Source organism: Cynoglossus semilaevis, chromosome 10, assembly GCF_000523025.1.
Source record: "Cynoglossus semilaevis isolate Cse_v1.0 chromosome 10, Cse_v1.0, whole genome shotgun sequence".
In the NCBI taxonomy this organism is placed as follows: Eukaryota; Metazoa; Chordata; class Actinopteri; order Pleuronectiformes; family Cynoglossidae; genus Cynoglossus; species Cynoglossus semilaevis.
The window spans coordinates 15,212,070-15,219,557 of NC_024316.1; the positions used below are offsets into that span (position 1 = coordinate 15,212,070).

The following is a 7,488-nucleotide window of genomic DNA, read 5'->3' on the forward strand; positions in this document are numbered from 1 at the left end:
CCGCTGAAGAAACTGGAGCAGCAGGTTTACAATCACATAACTCTGAGACTCCATTTGACATAACACTACACACAGGTCAATAGAGTTGATAAGGTTGAATTTCCAACGGTGACTTCCTCCATATGGCAGTGTTATCTGACTCTCGAACAACAACAACCCAACGCACCTCTTAACTTCTGACTATTACTGTTTATGAGGCGGCAATTACACCTATCATTGCTATGTTTACTAATGACATAATTCAGGTGGCCACAAGCTCTGTGTTTGTAATGGAAGCCCCCCGATCCCCCCTCCTACACACACACACAGCACATTGCAATGTATGTGCTTTGTGTGCATGCAGCGTTCACTAACGTTAGCAACCTCGTTATTCAACCATGTACTAGGAACAGGGAGAAGACGTTAAAAAACATCCCTGTGTGTTTTGGTTATATTTGATTGAGGCAGGCTGCACCCGGTAGCTATTACATTTCTACGTGCGCTTAATAAGCAGAGAGGCACACGATCAGACGGCGTTACTTAGGAGAACGATGGTAGTCAACATCAATCAACACCAATCAACGCTTTAAATCCGACATTAATAAGCTAGCTGCACCTACACGCACCCATCGCCGTGAAAACGTTAGGTTACATACATGACAACACAAATTGTTGCACATCGGCATCGGAAAGAAGGGCAGAAAAGAAACTACACCGTGTTTATTTCACACATCGCCTCGGCGATTTGTTTGACTCCACTTTAATAGTGAAATAATAATAAAGAAAAGTGTATTTACTTCAACGGACGCGCTCAGAGATGAACTTTCGCCACTAACGACTCTTAAACCGACGCACACTTTCCTCTCTTATTTCGACTTCGAGCAAAAGTGTAGAAACTCACCAAACAATACCTACCAAAAGTATGAATTTCCGGATTTATACTTTGCTACGATAAAGTGCTCGGTCAGGCAGCGTGTATTTGAGCTGCCTCTTCGATTCATACAGGCGTTGGAGTAGTTGCTGGTGGGACAGACAGCTCTCACCTATTCAATTGTTTGAATCATATTTGTTCGCCTCCGCGACTCCTCACCGTGCAGCTGTTGAATCCCCGTGCGCGCTCTCGCCTCCTCCTCCTCAGTCTATTGCAGGGGAAGATATTAGCGCGTACACGAACCCTCGAAAACCCATAGGGCTGTCACGTGATCAGGAATATCGACTACAGATTAAGTGATCCAGTTTAATGTTTGCTCAACTTTTCACATACTCGCTTTTGCATGATCGAAACTATCGCGGTAAGAGGAAAACACGTTGCTTTTCTTTGACACCTATAAATCACTCCATACTTCATATTGTTTAACACAGGTGGGGCGGAGTTTTCAGTAGACCTGGTTAAAAAATAGAATCGTTTGACAGTAAGTATGTGTCGTAAAAAAGTCGTGATGATTTTAATAGCTTTTCTCGTGAACTTAAATGGATGAATAATCCCTCACTTTTTTTACACGTTTGAATGAAATACCATCTTATTTATTGGTATGTCTCATATATATATATAGGCTAAAAAACAATGCTTTAACAAAGTTCATGTTATACACGTCACGTATCATGCCTCACTCCTGACATTTTCCCACATCCATTTGAATGCACTGATACAGTCGTATGTTTACTTCACTGACCTTGGGCGAGCCTGTGTTACTAATGCTCCAGACGCTTCCTTCATATATGTAAAGCTTCACACACACACAGTGACTTTACTGTGGTGTTCAAAGCCTCGGGCGACACAACAGTAACCCAGCGTTTGATGTGTTTTTATACTGCACCCAGACTATACACCTACCCAAAAGTGTCAACCCCCTACACCCCCCTTTTCTCCTTCTCTACTTCTGGTTGTTTCTTCTTCTTCTTTTCCTCCCCTGTGTTCTTCCACGTTCTGTCATGCATCAGCTACCATGTGGAGGTGGGGGAGGGGTACCTCAAACTTTTCACAGATACATGAGGGTTTCTGCAGAAGCCAGTTGGTTGATAGGCTTGGGTAAATGACTCATAAGAAATTTCAGGTTATCCCCATTTCCTGTGAAACGTTTAATGAAATGTCCATTTAGGGAAATAATTGTAAAGCTGTTCCACTATATATTCTCTATTTCAGTGTCAACATGAGTGGTGGTTTCCATCAGAGAATTCCTTTCCTTTCATACCAGGTCACAACCTGCTCATTTGCCTCAGCAGAGGAATGAAATGTATGTCCTTTTAAATGTTTTGTTGGTATTTAGAATATAAATATATATATATATGTATATAGAACCACTAGATTAGGTCTAAATTTCACTACAATTATTTTATACAGGTTCCCATTTTCTATTAGGTTGTATTAAAACTTCATCTTTGCTTCATTTTGAAGGTTTGTAAAACCTGATGGAATTATGCAAATACAGCTTGACTCAAGAGAGACACTTTAACACGATTTAGTTATTAAAACCTAACACTTTTTGAAAACTGTAACAACTGTTTTAGAACTGTTTGGATTGACCTAATGTATAACAACCTGAAAAAACATATATATTTACAGTACATAGCAAATTTGAAAATTATATATGAGGATGTTTCTGTATCATGACTTTTAGCTAATGTAAAGGGAAAGAAAACAAGTAAATAATACAAAGTGACACTGATTGTGTGAGATAAAAAAACCTTCACCTACAGTAGCACTCACTGACTAATGTGTGAGTAAACATCTGCCCATCCTCCACCTCTGAGCCGCACCAGAGACATTAGTCAGTGATGTAGCTTAAAGCTATACAAAACACAATCAATGTGGTTATTCAGTGTGCTTAAATTATTGAGACACACACACACACACACACAAACACACAAACACATGCACATGCATACACTCACATAACCTCCCTCTGAATGGCAGCAATGTCTAAAAGAGAGAGAAAGAAAAAACTTTATCAGTAACCACTCCCAGCTAAGAAACACTGAACAAAGACTGGAAGACTCCATTTGCCAACACCATCTCTCTTACACAGTAGGACAGGCTATGGCTTGATACACTCAGTTGTACCACCTCTTAAAGCATGTTTGTGGTTATTTCTTTTTGTTCTTGGTATTTTCCGCTTCCATGTTAGTATTCTTTTTTGTTTCCAAATAAGTATGACAAATTTGCTGCTTACCATTTGATGAATAGATAAGTAGATCTGCAGGTTTGGCAAGTGGCCTCACCAGTAATATTTTTGTGATTTTCTTCTGCTGTGCCAAGTACTTTGTAAGATTATGTAATCAAGGAATTAAAGTTTTGTAAAACTTAAAAAAAGGGAGTGGTGAAAAAAAAGCATAATTAAATTAATCAATTTTGACCCAGACTTTGACATATTCAGTGCACAACAGAAGAAGTATTGTGCAAACTTTTGTAACAGCTTTAACTATTAGTGTTATATTTTATTCATAAGAAATTTCATTTTGAATCAAAGTGAGTCACGTTATTTATAGGTCATGTGGCCTTTTTATTGAACCAAATCAATTGTTTATCATTCATGACTTCATTGTCTAACATGTGTTTAGTAAAACCTTTTTTTCCCCTTTAAAATCCTCTGCTACACTCTGATTCATATTTTGGTATCCATGCCTTACCCTGAGATCCTGTTACACAAACAAGTCTAGTATGTTAATCAAAGGCACCATGTGTGACACATGGAGGCCTCCCGCTCATTTCCTATTGTTCTGTGACCACAAAGGCTTTGTGAAAAGGCTATCAATCTGGAGCACCAGCTCTATGATGCCTCTAGATGATGACATCGCCTAGAGATGATGTGTTGATCGGGAACATTCCTTAAAGCAGAGGTCCCGATAATTTATGCTTACACATGCATTTGTGATTCATCATAAATGCTTTTGCATTTATTTCACTGTCTTTCGTCATCCTTAGGTGTAATGGCAGCGATAAACAGACACACATTATCTACTTCTGACGGACTTTGATTACTTTGTCGTCCTGTTTGACTACACGCAGTTCCGTTGTCTGTGTTTTTGTTTCTCCGCAAGCCACAGCATATATGCAGGCATTCAGCAGCATATGCTAATTAATGATGCAAAGAAACCAAATACTTGACTGAATGATTATGTATTCAGCAGAAAGAGAGTGGGGTAGGAACTGGATCAACGGATGGGGAAAGGCAGTGTTGGCCTGTTTTTGTCTTGACGTGTCAGGAGCAGCTGACTGCATTGTTCTCCTCCAGATTCACAACCCGGCTTCTTTCACAATCGTTGGTGCTGCTCTGAAAGATAATCTCCTTTCTCACCCATTACTAATAAATGTTGATTCAGTGCGACCAGCTGTTGTGCTGATCATCAGATAAATGTGTGTTTATTTTTAAATTGGATTGAAGAAAAATGAAAGCGTTTCAGTCTCCCAGTGTCTCTCTGTGGACTCTAAGGTTTTTTCAGGAACAATTTCTTTCCCATTTTTGCCTCTTCAGTAATTGACTAAATGGCATAAAAGTACTTAAATATATGGAGTGAATGGGTGACAATGTTTGTAACTAGAAACTACAAAAAATGTATTGAAAAAATACACTCACGGTATCAACTCAAGTAAGCAAATGTGATAGATTTACATAATTCAGTTCAATTGTAGGTTCACCTACAGTATGTGTCACTGCATTCTAGGCCAAGACAATAAACCTCATGTTACCCCTGTGCTGGCTGCATGTGATCAGAAACTAAATATACAAGAACATAGAGAACATATGCTCTTTAACAGAGACCTACGACCAGGGGTTTGTGACCCCTAGGGGTCCAGAGAGGTACTGTAGAAAGGTCCTGTACTGTAGTTTTCTTTTACTGGGCACCCTTCCGAGTGCACCTTGCAAAAGTTTTATGTGGGAATGTGAATATTTTATTCTGTATTATAGGCATTGGATTGGGTATTGGAGGCAATAACAACGTGATAGTTTTATATATGAGCCCAGTTTAAATAGAAACACAATGTTAAACAATATGCTGCAGAAAACAGAAGGAGATATCTGCTCCATCTCTCCACTGGTGTGTAGAACTGTGGCCTGAAGAACACTAAGACCCCTGCTAGTTAAGAATGTTAATGTTCATTTGGTGTCAGATAATCCATATCATCTCAGATGTTATGTGTAGTATTGACATCTACACACTGTTCTTTGTCAACACAAGTGTGTCTGACCTTTTTTTTAGTATACAAAGTATCTGAAGTGAGACAGTGATTCTCAACTGATCAGGCCCAGACATAACAGAGGTTTTTGGTCATGACCCAGTTTTATTAAGCACTCAGTTTTAGGACCAAAACAAGGACCATTTATTTTTATGTCTTATCCAAAAAATGTGACAAATTAGTTTTTTGGCAACTACTGCAAAATGACATCAGTTAAACATATGAGTTTCACACCTATTTGTGACCAGTTGGTTGGATTATTAATATAGAAAAATGTCAAGAACGATATGCAAACGTATGACTTTGTTTCCCCAAAGAGTTGGTGGATTTTAGTCATCACTGTGCATCCTGGTACTGGCTTGTAAAACGTGTTATGAGTTGCAACTTTGAAAACTTTGGTAATTCATTTGGCAAATGAGTCAATCAGCTTGTCAGTCACAGACTTACCTAATGCTGTGCCCTCAGTGAGTCTGGTTTGACACAAACCTGAGTATTGAAGCATCTCCAAACACATTCTTGGCTTTGACATGGTATTTCAGGCTTGAGGTGTTTTAGTCAAAGGAAAACATTACACCATAGTGTGTGTAACTGACAACATTTGTATTGACTGTGTATCAGTGTAACAATAAGTGAACGGACGGTTGAATTATTAAATACAGTGTGTGTGTCATTCTGGGTATTTGTTAAACTGTGCTATAAAATGTATTCTGATTGATTTCATTCATTAATTATCACAGTTAATGAGTACATTTTGAGAGGCCTCAGTCTCTCAGTATGTGACACTTTTCTTTTTATTTACTGTTCTCTGAAAGCCATTTGTTAACATCTGTTACAACATTCCTGAATATCATTGAATACCATTTGCATCAAAAGGCTTATTTAATATTTAGATATGCGCATTCTGCTCTGAAGGTCCTGTCTTGTAAAACAGTGAAGAAAAAAAAGTCCATTACGGCATCTTCATCAGTGCTATAAGTTAGTTTTTGTGTGGAATTGGGCAGATCAAGGCTGTTCCTACCAAGCAGCGTTGCCTGATGCACATTATTCTTGACAGCAGGCCTCCTGTTGGGCCTCCCTGCCCACTTTTCCTTCGTTCCACCCCCTCCCGGGTCCTGGGCGTTCACACAGTTACATTCATTGTCCTGGGATGAACTGCAGTAACATGGTCGTCAAGCAGGTCTTGCAGTGCATGCAGTCACTGCATCTGTTGCTAGAAGCAATTTAATACAGGTCGTTTTTTTTATTTAGTTGCTCTGGATTATCTGGTTATATTTTCTTTTACATTTTTCTTGTATTTTGATCAGCATCGAGTCTCATGTTTACAAGCAGACATGAGTTTTAAACCCTTCGTAGGAAACACGTGAGGGGACGATGTCCTCCTGCATCTTATTTAAAACAATTCCCAAGGGACAGGACTGACAAAGAACCGCATGCTTTCACTGCATAGGCAAAGTCCTGGTTTTCCACCTTCCTTCGCTGCTGCCATTTCTTTGATCACACTTGTTGAAGAGGGGCAAAGTTTGAGAAGAGTGTGTCTCCCTGATAACAAAGGAGCAGTGTCAGTTATGCCCCCAGGGGCCGCGACTCATTGCTTAATGCTGAATCTCCGTCACCGCTATCAACACACATGCAGCACACTGTGCTATCAATCATGCAAATGACCAGATGAGTAGACAGAGAAGCCCTTATTGTACCTCAATGCACTCGCGTTTATAATTGTGTTTTGCATCTCCATTATTATCTTCAACACTACAGTTTAGTCTTGTCCCATATTCCTCTCTGTTTGGCACAGAAACATAGTCACATACTTCTTTGACTTCCTTTATACACCCATATGTATCTGTGACAAACTTGTGCTCTCAGCCCCACCCTTTTTAAGTTTTGCTCCAAATCACAGTCTGTGGCAACATGTGTGTGTATATATATATATATATAATAGTGTTTTTCCAGTATTGAGCTTTTTGGTATTTTAACAATTGAATTCCCTCCTCTGTGGGATCATTAAAGTCAAATCTAATCCAATCTAATCTAATCTCCAGCGCGGAAGTCACTTCTGTTTTTCCATTTAACTGTGTCACTTGTCTGTCAGAGAATTCAAATAATTACATACAGTGAATGAGTAAAGCTACAAGTATTTCCTTTTGAATGACAACACCCAATGTAGAGGTCTGTGAGACTCGTGTGAACACTTCCTCAGCTGTTAAGTCTAGTGCCTGGAAACATTTTGGATGTTGTCTTCTTAAAGAATGTTTTATTTGGGCCTTACCAGACCTGCCAGGCTGCATACCTTTATGGCTGTTACCAAGTTTCACTGAGCTTCACCACACAGTGGG

The 7,488-nt window shown here is 39.3% G+C and overlaps 1 protein-coding gene across 4 annotated transcripts in view; it reads right to left on the minus strand.

The window, feature by feature from the left end:
* znf217 (zinc finger protein 217) overlaps nt 1-1,879 on the minus strand; it is an 8,608-nt gene extending 6,729 nt beyond the window's left edge. The window contains exon 1 of one of the 4 annotated variants that reach the window (XM_017035932.2): nt 1,653-1,879. The gene's annotated coding sequence lies outside the window, so the exon portion shown is untranslated. Of the gene's footprint in view, nt 1-894; nt 1,611-1,652 lie in introns of those variants that run through there. The other 3 variants (XM_008319057.3, XM_017035931.2, XM_008319056.2) reach the window with 3 other exon arrangements.
* Between the last annotated feature and the right edge of the window lie 5,609 nt (nt 1,880-7,488).